Genomic DNA, 16,487 nt, shown 5'->3' on the forward strand with positions numbered 1-16,487 from the left:
ATTATATCAAATTAGGATGTATTTAAATGTACACATGTTTAATTGTATGTAATTGTATTTGTATTTAATTAAAAAATGCATATTTAAATTAAACTGTAATATGTACATTTGTAAAATTGATATTTAATATGGAATTAGGACATGCACATGTTGTGAACTATTTAACTACAATATACATACCTAGAAGCTCACATACCTACAATATACATACCTAGATGTAATATACATGTACTGGATGTGAACTATTCAATACATGACCTATTAAGTTTAGTTTGTTCATTTCATACATACTCTTTTGTTTGAAAATCTTGAAACATGTATAATCATACATACTCTTTTACATTTGAAAATCATTTCATGTATTTAAATCTAATCTAATCAAACATGTATAAATCTAATTAATACAATCAAGATAAATTCTAGATCTCAAGTAACTTGAACATTTGAAACTAAAGGATAAATATTTTTTAAGTTTATTTATACATTATATCAAATTAGGATGTATTTAAATGTACATACATGTTTAATTGTATGTAATTGTATTTGTATTTAATTAAAAAATGCATATTTAAATTAAAATGTAATATGTACATTTGTAAAATTGATATTTAATATGGAATTAGGACATGTACATGATCTGTGAACTATTTAACTACAATATACATACCTAGAAGCTCACATACCTACAATGTATTGGATGTGAACTATTCAATACACAAACTATTAAGTTTTGTTTGTTCATTTCATGTATAATCTAATATAATCTAATATAATCAAACATGTATAATCTGATCAAACACAAACCAGGTATAAAGTATAATCTAGAGTCTAAACAAGTCGTTGTACATGCATGAAATATACAATCTAATCAAACATGTATTTAAATATAATTTAATCAAACATCACGTACATAAATCTAGAATATAATCAAACATGTATAAATCTAATATAATCAAACATGTATAAAACTTATAAAGTATAATCTAGAGTCTAAACTCCATGTATAAAGTATAAAGTATAATCTAGAGTCAAACACAAACCAGGTATAAAGTATAATCTAGAGTCTAAACTCCATGTACGTGCATGAATATATATAATATGAAAGTATATAAAAAGATAAATGTAAATGAGCTATAAAGTCTGGAGCAAATCAACAGGGATCATGTCGGCTACGAACTGAGTGACCATCTGAGGGGGAGTCCTGCAAAAGTAGAATTTATTTAAATATTAAATATAATATATCTATCTCTCTAGGCGTGCATGTACATCAAATATATATACCAAAAACCATAACTAACCTGTACACTAACAGCATCTAAAGAATCTCTCCTACGCACATGCTCAGAGCTCAAGGAAGGAGTGACATGAGCTAACTGTCAATTTAAGGATTAGTCCACAATCAATTTAAATGATCTACAAATTAAAACTTATAACTCTAGATTATTTATTAAACATGAGATCTATATATATAGATTTATCAGGTACAAATTTGCAATGTATGTATACATATCTTCTAAAATTTTAAACGCACAAGTACATGTACATACCTGTGTATCACCTGGAGTAGGCTGTATAGTCTGATCCTGTCTCGTGATCATATCAACAACATCACTCGTGCCTGCATATCTCTCTCTAGCTATACGTATCACTGAGGAGTGCAAGGGGCTAACTAGATGAGTGGGCATCATGGATGAAGTGTCTGACTGTAGTAGCATGTCCATAAATCCAGTATGGCTCAAATCTCTCAGCTGATCCTCAAATGAGTCCAAACCCTCATCTGTGATATGTACCTGATCAGCTCGTATCTTCTCCTCAAATGAATCCAACTGGCCCTCATCTGTGATATGGAGCTGATCAGCTCGTAGCTCCTCCTCTGCAGCAACAGAGTGATCTGTAGGTGGGTCAGTGCCTGGAGCATGCGTAGAGTGATGAGCATGCTATGACTGCCTCGGGGTATGTGTCGATGCCACTGTAGCCTGACCATCTCTGAGAATCTCCTCTCTAACATCACCCAATGGTATCCCAAGTCGAAATGAAATAAAACTATAAGCATGTAGTAGGTCCTCGGCTAAATACTGCGACATCTGTACATGTCTACTACCTCTGACTATAGCTGCTACCTCATTTGGGGAGGGGATGCCAGCAGAAATATATCTATCATCTGAATCTGAAGCCCCCCCATGACTAGAAGATGCATTATCTATGGATGATCGCGAACGTGGTCGACTCATCATATATCTGCCCACCCTATCAGAAGATATGGTGGCTGCTGCTAATGCAATCTATCCAATCTTATCAATTGCTTCTCTCTGAGAAGCAATCACAATGTGATCCGCTATGGGTGCCATGGCTGGGACTACTGCAGGAAAACTCTAGCCAACAAGGTCCCTGTGTCTAGGTGGAGCTCTATCACGCCTATGATATGCATCTCTATCAGCAATCTTGCCCCTCCCTTGTCCATAATATCCCAGAATATCAAGGTAGTTTGGTTTCATCTGACAATGAACCTCAGCAAATACCTGCTGTGCAAAGTATAATGGAATCTGGTCGTTATTAGGATAACGACCATGGGCTGCTAAGAATCATGGGTAAATCAGTGATGCAACCTGTGGGTCGATACATCTGGTAACCTGATATCCCCTCACCTTGCTCTTCTCCTGATATTGTGGGAAGCATCTCTCCTTGATGGTCTCCTTCGAGACCACCCCCACCACATCAGCAAAAGAATGAGGACCCCTCACCTCACTCCTCAACTGTCTATATATATCCTCTATATCCTCAGGTGAGAATGAGGTATGAGATGCTAAGCGGTCCCTCAATGTCCGCAAACTGTAAAAAATGGACGTGCACATACTCTTGTACACACCATCAGTACGAGGGTCATCTAGTATGGCCCTCAACCTATGCAACTCCCAATCACTATAATGAAAAATAGTAGCAATGTTGGGCAAGGGGGGATCCTGCTGTGGAGGATCCTGCTGTGGTGGCTCCTGATGTGGAGCCTGCGCAGGTGGATCCTGATGTGGAGCCTGTGCAGGTGGATCCTGATCAGGAGCCTGCGAAGGTGGATCCTAATCAGGAGCCTGCGAAGGTATATCATGGGATGCCATCTATCTAGGTACATGTCATAAAGTTAAAATAAATACGTAAGCAGAGAGAGAGAGATCATTTTCATGAGAGAGAGAGAGAGAGAGAGAGAGAGAGAGAGAGAGAGAGAGAGAGATCATTTTCATTTTCAAAAAATACATGTAAAAATTTCAAATATTTCAATGAGAGAGAGAGAGAACATATATTTCAGATCTAGAGATAACATATATTTCAGAGAGATAGAGAGATCTAACATGTGTACATATTTAAATCTTTGACATACATAAAAAATTCAAGAATAGAGAGGTCTAACACGTCATATGTTAGGACACTATATGATCCTAAGGACAACATACAACCCCTTAAGACACTATGTGATGGACTAAGGGGTATGTCGTTCACACTAGGAATCTATAAGGGGTCATATGTGGTTCTAACCACATATGACCCCTTAGGACACTATATGATCCTAAGGGGAATGTCATATGTATAGTAGGATGTTATAAGGGGTCATATATGACCTACTAAGGGGTCACACATGTGTTAATGCATGCGTGACCCCTTAGGACAACATAGGACCCCTTAAGACACTATGTGATGGACTAAGGGGTATGTGGTTCACACTAGGAATCTATAAGGGGTCATATGTGGGTCTAACCACATATGACCCCTTAGGACACTATATGATCCTAAGGGGAATGTCATATGTACAGTAGGATGTTATAAGGGGTCATATGTGACCTACTAAGGGGTCATGCATGTGTTAATGCATGCGTGAGCCCTTAGCCACATATTCAACCCCTTAAGACACTATGTGATGGACGAAGGGGTATGTCATTCACACTAGGATTCTATAAGGGGTTATATGCGGTTCTAAGGGGTCATGCATATGTTATAACACATGCATGACCCCTCAGGACCACATATGACCCCTTATGACACTATGTGATCCTAAGGGGAATGTCATATGTACAGTAGGATGTTATAAGGGGTCATATGTGACCTACTAAGGGGTCATGCATGTGTTAATACATGCGTGAGCCCTTAGGACCACATATTAAACCCCTTAGGACACATAGGAAATATCATATGTACAGTAGGATATTATAAGGGGTCATATGTGACCTACTAAGGGGTCACACATGTGTCAATGCATGCGTGACCCCTTAGGACCACATACGACCCCTTAAGACACTATGTGATGAACTAAGGGGTATGTTGTTCACACTAGGATTTTATAAGGGGTCATATGTGGTTCTAACCACATATGACCCCTTAGGACACTATATGATCCTAAGGGGAATGTCATATGTACAACAGGATGTTATAAGGGGTCATATGTGACCTACTAAAGGGTCACGCATGTGTTAATGCATGCGTGACCCCTTAGGACAACATATGACCCCTTAAGACACTATGTGATGGACTAAGGGGTATGTCGTTCACACTAGGATTTTATAAGGTGTCATATGCGGTTCTAAGGGGTCATGCATATGTTATAACACATGCATGACCCCTCAGGACCACATATGACCCCTTATACACTATGTGATCCTAAGGGGAATGTCATATGTATAGTAGGATGTTATAAGGGGTCATATGTGACCTACTAAGGGGTCACGCATGTGTTAATGCATGCGTGACCCCTTAGGACCACATACGACCCCTTAAGACACTATGTGATGGACTAAGGGGTATGTCGTTCATAGTAGGATTCTATAAGGGGTCATATGCGGTTCTAAGGGGTCATGCATATGTTATAACACATGCATGACCCCTTAGGACCACATATGACCCCTTATGACACTATGTGATCCTAAGGGGAATGTCATATGTACAGTAGGATGTTATAAGGGGTCATATGTGACCTACTAAGGGGTCATGCATGTGTTAATGCATGCGTGAGCCCTTAGGACCACATATTCAACCCCTTAGGACACATAGGAAATGTCATATGTATAGTAGGATGTTATAAGGGGTCATATGTGACCTACTAAGGGGTCACACATGTGTCAATGCATGCGTGACCCCTTAGGACCACATACGACCCCTTAAGACACTATGTGATGAACTAAGGGGTATGTCGTTCACACTAGGATTTTATAAGGGGTCATATGTGGTTCTAACCACATATGACCCCTTACGACACTATATGATCCTAAGGGGAATGTCATATGTACAGTAGGATGTTATAAGGGGTCATATGTGACCTACTAAGGGGTCACGCATGTGTTAATGCATGCGTGACCCCTTAGGACAACATACGACCCCTTAAGACACTATGTGATGAACTAAGGGGTATGTCGTTCACACTAGGATTTTATAAGGTGTCATATGCGGTTCTAAGGGGTCATGCATATGTTATAACACATGCATGACCCCTCAGGACCACATATGACCCCTTATGACACTATGTGATCCTAAGGGGAATGTCATATGTATATTAGGATGTTATAAGGGGTCCTATGTGACCTACTAAGGGGTCACACATGTGTTAATGCATGCGTGACCCCTTAGGACCACATACGACCCCTTAAGACACTATGTGATGGACTAAGGGGTATGTCGTTCACACTAGGATTTTATAAAGGGTCATATGTGGTTGTAATGGGTCACGCATGTGTTAAGACACTATTTGATGGACTAAGGGGTATGTCGTTCACACTACAATTTTATAAGGGGTCATATGCGGTTCTAAGGGGTCACGCATGTGTTATAACACATGTGTGACCCCTTAGAACCACGTATGACCCCTTAGGACACTATATGTGATCCTAAAGGGAATGTCATACATGTACACTACTATGTTATATGTGATCCTCTATGACCTCCTAAGGGAACGTATAGTGTCATATGTGGTCTTAAGGGGTCATGTTGTGCATGTAATAGGATGTGAAAATGGGTCACATTGTAGAGGAAATTTAATTTGTTTAAATTTGTTATCTAAATTTTCTAGTGTTTATTTAAATTAATTTTTCTAATGTTTTTCTTTTTTTGCTAATTTTTTTCTAAGTTCTGATTTACTACAGGTTAGTTTTCTATGTTTTTCATAACAATTTTTTAAAATGTTGAAAAAAATATACATCTATACAATTATGTAATTTTAAAAACAAATTGACACATTTCAATCAGAACATTAAATTATCAAACATTTTTCTAAAATAATGAAAAACAATAAATTATCAAACATTTTTCTAAAATGTTGAAAAACAATAACTATATACAATTATTTAATTTAAAAAATAAATTAACAAACAAATTATTTACAAATTTAATTAAAAAAAACATTATTAAACCAAACAAAGGGTTATTTTGTGCACCTGATATAACAAAGGTCGAAAACTGAAATAGGAAAGATGCTAACTGCTGCAGACAAAGTTTGGTGACGTGATGCTGACGACTGGTTTGATCCAACCCCCACCAGACAGAAAAAGTCAAATTTGATAATGACCTTTTAATTGTCATTTTCGATATTTATAAATTTAAAAAAAAAACCCTAACCGCAACGGGTTCGAGCGAATGAGGGGTTCGAGCAAACCCATTAAAATATTAATATTAAAGTGGGTTCGCTCGAACCCAAAAGTTATGCAATGTTTGAGCGAACCCAAGTCAGAAGGTTGGTTCGCTCGGACTGCCAGGGGTAGTCCAAAATTCCCACTTTCGCCAAATTCCTTCGTTGGCAAAAGTGGGAACCAGCTTTGTGAATTCACCCATATATATATATATATATGTCTTTATTCTCCATTTAACCCTAACCCTTTCTTTATTTCCATCTTATTTCCTAAGTTTTGCAGGGGTGGTGCTCGGGCGTTATGTGTAGGGTCGGCGACATTTTTACCAATGGTCGAATGTGGAAGGGGCGAAGGCGGTTTAATGTGACCGAAGAGGTTGCGACGGTGCTGCCAATGGGACGACCCACTGTGAGGGTCGCGGTGTGTGTCGTGGCCCGCACAGTGGCTGTGGCCACTAGTGTGTTCCGCGACCCACACAGGGAGCGCAGGCCCTGTGCGTTCAGCGGCCCGCACAGAGGCTGCAGCCTCTGTGTTGGTTGCAGCCCGCACAGGGTCCGCGTGCCCTGCGCGACCCTTCCCAAAAAGCTTTTTTATTTTTTTATTTTTTTATTTTATATATATATATATATTTTTAGGTTTACATCTTTGTTTGTTTTGCAGGGTATTTTTATGATATGTTTTATATATAAGTATATATAAATATATACATGAATTCTACATGTATATAAATATATATAGTTATTTATAACTTATGTTATTATTTCTTTTCTAAAATAACACTGAAATCATGGAAGATTCTGATTTACAGTTGTAGGAAATGAAGTATAGTAATAAGTCTATTTAATGGAGGGATATTTTCCAGAACTATATTGTACTCTATTGTTTTATAGAAAACAAATTTATAAAATTTATTTTTAAATCTACTATATGCATGCAATTCTAGTTAATGCCTTTCCTATTTATTTTTATTTTAAATGCCTAAAAATGGAATAAGTTTCCTGCTAAACTATTTATCATAACACATTGGATATATATATATATATATATATATATATATATATATATATATATATATATATATATATATATATATATATATATATATATATATATATATATATATATATATATATATATATACATTCACTGATTCTACAATTAATAGAACAACTAAATAAACACATTTTTTTTTTTTTATACTTAAAACCTAACAGTAAATACAACTCATATTTTTCTGCAAGTAAAATGAATACAATATCACAGATAGAAGAAAAAAACATAGAATTAAATAAAACTGATTTTCATATTACAATGACTTTTGCATGCAATTCAAAAGTAATTCTTTTCAAACAGAAAATAGGAATAAATCTAGCTTTTTACAATATTATAGATATTTTGCAAAGTTTTCAAGATGTTTCTTTATTAAAATACAATAACTAATCTCATGTCTATATATCAAATTTATAATTTGCCTCTCATTTCAACGAATGAGGGTATATATATATATATTTGTTTTTTTAAACTAATAAATACAACTGCAAATTAAATTTCTGCAACAAAAATCTTCTGCAATCTTTCACTTGTCCTATACTTTTCTCCCGACAATCCTGCATAATAATCACAAATATGACCATGGAGTGCTCACCTCCCAGCCTAGGCTAATTGGTAGCCAACCCTGAGCTCGGAGAACCAAGCCCTAGATGGGTAACAAACATGTAAACACATAGAAGACAAAAACACACAAATTTCAAACACACTCCCAACTTGGCTACACTGCACCACACTTTGGTGATGACCTTTTCAAGGGTGGTAGTGGACCAATACCCTGAGGAGAACTGCAAGTATGGAAAACATGTAGCCACCTTATGGCACAACAAATACATCAAGAAATTTCCACCCCTTATTCCTTATGCCCCCCCAAGGCATTCTAGCCTTATATCCCTCCTTATGACCCCCATTGCACAAACAAGCCATACAACAAGGGTCACACAAAAATCCCTTGTGATTGCTCTCAAAATGAGAGTCTCTCACTCGAGGGTTGTCACTGCTACCACCCACAAGATCCTCCTCTCTCCCAAGAGTAGGAGATCTTGAAAAACTCCCAAAAAAACATAGACACAAACATAATGCAAAATATCAAATGAAATTCCCAAAAAGGACATACAAGAAAACAGATTTCTTACACGAACATACTTTCAAACACATGCAAAGAAAGAGTCATTTTAAAGAAGAATGTGACCAACCTTAATCTGCCCAAAGGTAGGATAGTATTTGAGGAAGAGCTGCCCAATCCACTGATCTTCTTCTTCTACTCTTAGCCAAATTTTCTATTCGAATCTATTCTATTCTTTTCAAAAATTCTCTTGTCTCCAAAAATGGAGAGTGGGTGATTACCCTCAAATTTTCAAATTCTTGCTTAAGAAGCTCATTCTCTCAATTCTCACAAGTTTCTAAAAACTAAAGAGGAAGGTAAGATAGAATGGGAAAGAGAACTCTCATTCGAAAAGGAAAGTTTACTACTAGGTTCAAATTTCTAATTTCAATTTTCGCACAACTCATAAAAGTCAAATTTTAGAGTGTCAAGAAGGTCACTTAGGAGTGGAAACTTGCCTAAAATTACCCCTAACCCTTAGGTATACCTTATGGGCTTTAGGAAACCCTATTAAACTACCCCTAGGTGTCCATTTAACCCATTTCAAACCCCTCTGAAGTTTATTTTCGGGTCAAACATATGTTGACTTCTCCAAAAATTCTTTTCCCAAGGTATTTATGACATCACGTTATATTAAATGAAAAAGCTATAGTTGAACACTTTCCCACCAAGAGACAACAAAAGAAATTTAAACTTAAATCCACACGTGTCAAGTGACACAAAGAAAACACTTATACAATTTAAAACATGACAACATCTCTTGTGGATTTTACACAATAAATTTAAATAACACTTAACACACAAGCAGCATATACTGTTATGAATAAAATACAATACAAATGGGGTGTTGTCTCTCCAAATAGACAACCCCTGGCTTATGAACATACATAAGTCTAGGTTTGGTTCTCCGTAATATTTCCATGGTCACATGGATAACTTCCTGCGCATCTCAATTTACACATTAGTACTTTCAAATATCCACATATAATATAATTCAAAGGAATAATAATACACATCATCACTTGCATACAATTTACATCTGAACAAATTAAATACATCTTTTATCCAAGCAATTTCACATAAGCAATTCATCCTAATTCTCATAAACTTAAACATACATCAAAATTCTATTATCATAGTAAAGTCCTGCAAATTCAATAATGACATCTATCATCACAATATCATCTTATCTAACAATCATGTAGTGTTCTCTCTCATAAAGCATATAAGTACATTATCAAAATATAGCAATGTTATCCAAGTCCTGAAATCATATAAGTTCTAAGTTTCAAAATACATCAAAATAAAGTATCCATAATAGTCTAAATATAAAAATCCACTGAAATGTCAGACTGAGTTGAGGTGAGGCCTCACATTTTCCTTTTTAATATTGTTACTGTAATCGGTAGGAAGAATTTGTGGAGTGAACCGATAATCAGTGTAAACCTTATCTATTGATGTAACTGGTAAACCCTACCTATTGTTTTTTTATAACCCTAACCGATTAAGTTTGGTGAATTGGCTATATTGGTTTATGATCTCATGATGAGCGGTAATGATTATGACATGTATGATTATTGTATGAAGATAATTTTAAGAGATTTTGGTGAGTTGTTGTAATGGTTTTTTGTCTAGGGAATGAGCAAATGTATTGCATTTATTGCAAAGCACATGATGAGTTACTAAGTTCGATGAAGCAGTGATCAAGGAGCAATCAAGGTTTTCTCGATTGATTTGTAAAGATTGCTATGTAATCCAACGGTCATACTTGAACTGATTTGTTTGTAATCTCTATGAGAATTAGATTTTTGTTGGGTTACCGACCTGATTTATTTATTTATAAGGTCGATGAAGTTGTTTAGTTTAATGAGTTGGTAAAGAGTTAGCAAAGATCAGTTGAGTGTGTGGTTGCCAAACTAGATGATGTATCTGTAGTTTGAGTATAGGCAAATAGGAGCATGGAATGGATGTGATCAAGCAAGTGTAGTGCTATTCATACAGATCAACAAACTCCTGTTGTTTCTAACAATTACAGTAGAATTGAAATCCCCTATTAGGGTAAGCTCTAACAAGCTTGGTGTTTTTCAAATCCTCTAACAAGGTGATCCATTAGCTCGGATTTTCAAATCCTCTATCGAGGTTACTGCTTACAGGGTATTGCTTCTAACAAGTCATTGTAGTCAATCCCTTAACTGGGTTATTCCTAATAGGATCAGTTCTTAACAGTACTTTTTGTAAAGCTTAAACATGCTAGGCTCCTAATAGGGCGAACTTCAGAAGAGTTCAGATAGTTATCTTGCGAGTCTCATCTCACCATGGTTTTTACCTATTTGGGTTTCCATGTCAAAAAATATTTGTGTCGAGTGGTGAATTTTTTCTAGTTATGTTTTCATTGTTGATTTACCTAACTACTTAACTACTTTGACAAGTCATGATAACTAGAAGCATTGAGAAATGAAGAAGTTGTTTACTGTTAATTTGTTATAACTGTCAACCGGTTTATCTTATGAGTTTTTATCTTGATAGAGGTATTACATTGTTAGTTCTAATTTTAATTTGAGAGATTGATTTTTGAGATTGGTGAAGTTTGTATCAGTTTTTCTATCTTCTAATTCACCCCCCCCTCTTAGTATTTGACCGGATACTTATTCTTTCATCATACCATCAATTGGTATCAGAGCAATCCAGGTCCTCTATGTTGGCATTATACACTCAGATGAGAATGGTTGATGTTGTCATTGATGGAAAACAACTGGTAAGAGGGTTCAAAGGTTCTACCAGAAACAGACTTCACCTACCGGCACCGACAGACACTACGAGGCTTATTCACACCGGCATCCAGTTTACACCGGCAGCAGATTATACCGATAGTCCAAGATGACTTGGAAATAATATTGTTTATGTGAAATGTATTGTAATGTAATATTTTATTTGTATAGCCTAGATGATGTATTGTAAAGACTCATATATGTATGAGATCTTGTAGGTCATTTGAACATAGGATATGATATGTAATGTAAGGAAGCAGTAATATGTGATAGGTTATGATAGCAAAATATTGTATATGTATTTTGAAGTATTTATCTTAAGAGAAGAACAAAGCGAAGCAAGGTTTTGATAGAGGTATTAGATAGAGCTTAAACCGGTACTAAATCTAGTATTGAAGATGCTATTTTGAAGCAGTACATTGTTATTGGATTTAACCATCCAATTGTAGTCAGTGGGACTCTATTTTTTGTTGACCAGTGAGCTCTAGGCAGTTGGCCTTCCTGCATGTGCAGGCCCCTATTGTACTAAGTAATATTTATTCATATTAGCTAGTGAGTAAATATTGTGGGTCACAAATCGCACCAAGGTTTTTCCCTTACCAGGTTTCCTCGCCAAAAATATTTGTGTTATGGTGTGCATTGATGCTTATACTTTTGTTTCTCTTTATTGCATTATTATTTTCTTAATGGTATAATAGTTTGGGTTGTAAAGTTGCAAATAATTTTAAATATTTCATCCATCGGTTAGACATTGATTCACCCCCCCTCTTAGTGTCTTTGGGACTAACCAAGTATCTAACACTCTAAGGTCTTAGCCTAACAACTTGAGGTAAAGATCTTGCAGATCATGATGAAGAAGGAAGGTCTGAAGTTTAATAGAGAGAACTACATGATATGGAGTGACATAATGAAAATTTATATCAAGAGTTTGGGAAGCCAGTATTGGGAACATGTCGATACTAAGTAAGTTGCACCTACTGGGATGTTGAATGACGATCAGAAGAAAGAGAAACAAGAAAATTATCAAGCATTGGAGGCTATTAACAGTTCTTTGTCTGATGCAGATTATGTAGATGTTCATGGTCTTGAAATTGCATATGAGGTATGGAAAAAACTTGAAGAGATTTGTAGCGGTGATGAACATGTTAAGATTGCTAAAGAAGAGAGTTTAAGAGGTCAGTTTGATGACACACAGATGGCTGAAGGTGAGAATATCCAACACTATGGTGAAAGGATAAAAGAGATTGTCGGTTAAATTAAGAGTACAGGAGGTAAAGTGGAAGATTCCACAGTGATTAGTAAGGTACTGACAACCTTGCTACCGGTCTATGCTATCCGAGTTGCAGCTATTCAGAAGCTGAAGTCCATTGACAAAACTAAGGTAACTCTTGACTCCATCATCGGAAAGCTTACTGCTTTTGAATTAAATGGTTATGATGGTAGTGTACAAAAATCTAAGTCTGCATTTATAGCTTCTGTTTCTAGCCCATATGTGAGGAAAAGTAGAGATGCCAATCACAGTTATGAATCCAAATCTAGTAGAGAAGCTAATGATGAAGACAATTTAGTTGAGCTTGAAGCATTGTTGGCCAAGCAGTTGCCTAGATGTACAGGTAAATATAGAGGCAAATTACCTTTGAAATGTTTTGAATGCAAAAAGATTGGACACACTATTGCTAACTGTCCTAATGGTGATAATGAGCACAAATGAGAGATATTCAAAAAGTATAAGGGTAAAGGCAAAATAGATTGTCTTATTATTGTTGATGGTGGTATCACTGATGAGGAATATGATGGTGATGCCAATGAAGATATTGTGTTTGTAGCTATTAAAGAAGAGATGCCAGACCAGAAGACATTAGTATCTAGAATGAATAATTCTAATGATTGGATCATTGATAGTGGTTGTTCACATGACATGACTGGTGATCAGAGAAAATTTCTTTCTCTGAAGGAATTTGATGGCGGAGTTGTAAGATTTGGTAATGACTCACCCTGCATGGTTAAAGGTAAGGGAAATATTTCTCTTAATGGAAAGAGTAGTGCAGGTGATGTCTACTGGGTTGAAGGTCTAAAGCACAATATTTTGAGTGTGGCAGAACTCAATGACAGAGGATACCCATTAGAGTTTAAAAATGTTATGTGCAAAATCTATGACAGCAAAGGTGAACTGATTACAACCGGGAAGCAAACTAAAGGTAACTTGTTTGACCTTAATCCTAAAGTCAACAACTGTTTAATTGTAAAGATAGATGATAGTTGGCTTTGGCATAGGAGATTTTGTCATATATGTTGGCATTTGCATGAAGATTGCATTAATGATATGTTATGTTGTCATTGATGTCAATTGAACTGGTAATGGTATTTATAATATTGTTGTTAATATTGATATTATCTTGTAACTAGTAGGAAGAGCTTTATGGAAGATGTTGTAAAGTGGTATATAGGTATGTGAGTTGAACTAGTAACCGGTGTATAAGGTTAAACACTTTCTATGCAATGTAACCGGTAAATCCTACCAGTTGTTTTTGTTAAACTCTAACCGATTAAGTTTGATGAAATGGTTATGTTGGTTTATTATCTGATGTTGAGGGATAATGATAGTGACACGTGTGCTCATTGTATGAAGATAAGTTTAGATTGTTTTGGTGCCTTTGTTTGATTAACTAGGGAATGAGAAAAGTGGATTGCATCTAATACAAAGTGCATGATGAGTTACAAGTCCGATGAAGTGGTGATCATGGAGCAGTTGGAATTTTCTTGAAGAATGTGTATAGATTACTATGTAAATCCAATGGTCACACTTGAACTGATTTGTTTGTAATCTCTATGAGAGAATTAGGTTTTTGTTGTGTTATCAACCTAATTGATTTGTATTTAAGGTTGAAGAAGTTGTTTTATAAAAGGTGCTGGTAGAAATCAGTTAAGTGTGTGGTTGCCTAACCGGAGAATAGATCTACAGTTTGTGTAAAGGAAGATTGAAGCTTAAAAGGATCTGATCAAGCAAATTTAGTGCTATTCAGATAGATCAAGAAAAAACCTGTTGTCTTCTAACAATTATAGCAGAATTGAAATCCCCTAATCGAGTAAGCTCTAACAAGCTTGGTTACTTCTTAAATCCTTTAATAAGGTGGTCCATTAGCTTGGATTCTCAAATCCTCTACTAAGGTTACTCCTAACAGGGTATTTGATTTTTATCAAGGCATTTGTAAATCCCTTAACTAGGTGATTCCTAAGAGGATCAGTTCTTAACAAGACTTATTCTAAAAGCTTTAACAGGCTTGGCTCCTAACAAGGCAAACTTTAGAAGAGTTCAGATAGCTATCTTGTGAGTCTCATCTCACTGTGGTTTTTACCTATTTGGGTTTTCCACGTATAAACATCTGTGTCATATGGTGAATGTTTTTGTGGTTATGATCTTATTTGTTGATTTGATTAACTACTTAACTATTTTGATAAGGCATAATAATTGGAAGCATTGAGAGATGGAGTGTGTTGATATATGATTAAGCATTTGGATGTTTATAAGATTAAAGTTGTTTACTATTAAGTTGCTATAATAGTCGATCGGTATTCTTATGAGTACTGACCTTGATAGTGATATTTTATTGATAAGTTTACTTTGTGTGATTGAGTTTGAGTTTGGGAAGTTTGTATCAGTTGTTCAGTGTACTAATTCACCCCCCCCTCTTAGTAATCTACCAGATACTTATTCTTTCATCATACCATCAATTGGCATCAGAACATCTTAGGTCCTCTATAATCTAAAGCCTAACAACTTGAGCAAAATATTTTGTAGATCATGATGAAGAAGGAAGGTCTGAAGTACAACAGAGAAAACTATAGGATATGGAGTGACAGAATGAAGATTTACATCAAGAGTCTGGGAAGTCAGTATTGGGATCATGTAGAAACTAAGTATATTGTACCTACTGGAACTCTGACTGATGATCAAAAGAAAGAATAGCAAGAAAATCATCAAGCATTGGAGGCTATTATCAGTTCCTTGTCTGATGCTGAATATGTAGATGTTCATGGTCTTGAAACTACATATGAAGTATGGAAAAAACTTGAAGATGTTTATAGTGGTGATGAACATGTTAAAATTACTAAAGAGGAGAGCCTAAGAGGAAAGTTTGATGACATGAGAATGTTTGAAGGTGAGAATATCTAGCAGTATGGTCAAAGGATAAAAGAGATAGTTGGTGAAACAAAGAGTGTAGGAGGGAAAGTGGAAGATGCCATAGTGATCAGTAAGGTACCGAGAACCCTGCTACTGGTCTATGATATTCGAGTTGTAGCTATTTAGGAGCTGAAGTCCATGGAAAAAACTAAGGTAACTCTTGACTCTATCATTGGAAAACTTACTTCATTTGAATTAAATGGCTATGATGGTAGTGTACAGAAATTAGAATCTGCATTCAGAGATTCTGTCTCTAATCCATCTGTGAGAAAAAGTAGAGATACTAGTCATGGTTATGAATCTAGATCCAACAGAGATGTTGATGATGAAGACAACCTAGTGGAACTTGAAGCATTGTTGGCAAAATGATTGCCTAGGGGCACTAGGAAATACAGAGGTAAACTACCTCTAAAATGTTTTGCATGCAACAAGATTGGTCATATAGCAACAAATTGTCCTAATGGTGAAAATGAACACAAGAGAGATAAATTCGAGAAGTATAAGGGTAAAGGCTAGAGAGATTGTCTTATAGTAGTTAACAGTGGTATCACTGATGAAGAATCTGTTGATGATGCTAGCGAACATATTGTGTTTGTAGCTATTAAGGAAGAGATATCAGATCAAAAGGCACTAGTATCCAGGATGTATAACTCTAATGATTGGGTCATTAATAGTGGTTGTTCACATCATATGACTGGTGATCAGAGAAAATTTCTTTCCTTAAAGGATTTCGATGGCGGTGTTGTCAGATTTGTAAATGACTCACCTTGTATGGTTAAAGGTAA

This window comes from Cryptomeria japonica, chromosome 11 (genome assembly GCF_030272615.1).
Source record: "Cryptomeria japonica chromosome 11, Sugi_1.0, whole genome shotgun sequence".
Classification (NCBI taxonomy): Eukaryota; Viridiplantae; Streptophyta; class Pinopsida; order Cupressales; family Cupressaceae; genus Cryptomeria; species Cryptomeria japonica.